Genomic DNA, 1,054 nt, shown 5'->3' with positions numbered 1-1,054 from the left:
TTTTTTTTTTAGCTTAAGAAAAATATAGTCCTGTTATAGTCTCACAACAACTGTAGTGTTATTTATATGGTTTTTATAAGGAGACAGGCTCAAAGGCTCACCAAGGTCACGGAGCACTGTGTCTTTCTGATCAACTCTTTGGTCAAGCTGTTAAGGCGAGTGTTGCATTTCATTGTGTTTCTAGAGGACAGCAAGCAAGCTTCATTTGCTGAATGAGGCCAGAACAAGTTCAAGGAACACATTATCAAAACCAACATGAAGAAGCTGGATTGTTCCATTATCAGAGATAGAAAAGCCGTAATAATAAAACCTTAATATAAACACAGGCAGTCTAACTCCAGAGACCATATACAGAAAATTGCAGCAAGAGAAAAAGAAGAGATCCTGAAGTTGACGAGTGCTATAAATAGACTAGTCAGCCCTTCCCTGTCACAGGATAGGATAAACACACCCTCCCAAGTGCCACCTGCAGCCTAACTTTCTGCCGCAGTTTAGGGATCCTTCCCACCCATCAACTCTGAGACTTTGGGGGATTTCACCCAACACCGTTTCCGACATCCATATGCCCAGGGAGCACTTTATTTTCTGCTAAGAGACTCCGGACAATTCCAATGACTAATGCATGTGAGTCTAATTCAGGCTTTGCTGGCTGAAACCTGACTACAGTGACATTTATATGCCATAATATACGCAACCGATGCACTCAGCAATGCTCCTTCCTCACCCCCAGCCTCTTGGAATGTGCAAGATGTGCCTGTTAAGTATCATAATCCTTTTTACTTTGAGTTCCTTTTCCCCTGGAGCCTTGCAAGTGCTCTCCGCTAATGGTCTATTTTTAAGGATCTCCTTGAGACAGGAGATGACACCCGGGCCTTACATCTAATGGCATCAGAGCCTGTCCCCGTTTCAAACATTTCTAATATGCTCAGAAAGCGGCCCTGAAAAATGGACTATCTTTACCCTTGGTTTCTCATGTGCCCTAGGGAAGTCCTGATTTAGAAGATGCCCCTCTCACTTAAGCTGCTACTGCTGATGGCATATCTGACTGTGAGCT

This window comes from Canis lupus, chromosome 18 (genome assembly GCF_048164855.1).
Source record: "Canis lupus baileyi chromosome 18, mCanLup2.hap1, whole genome shotgun sequence".
Classification (NCBI taxonomy): Eukaryota; Metazoa; Chordata; class Mammalia; order Carnivora; family Canidae; genus Canis; species Canis lupus.
This window is presented reverse-complemented; position numbering follows the sequence as displayed.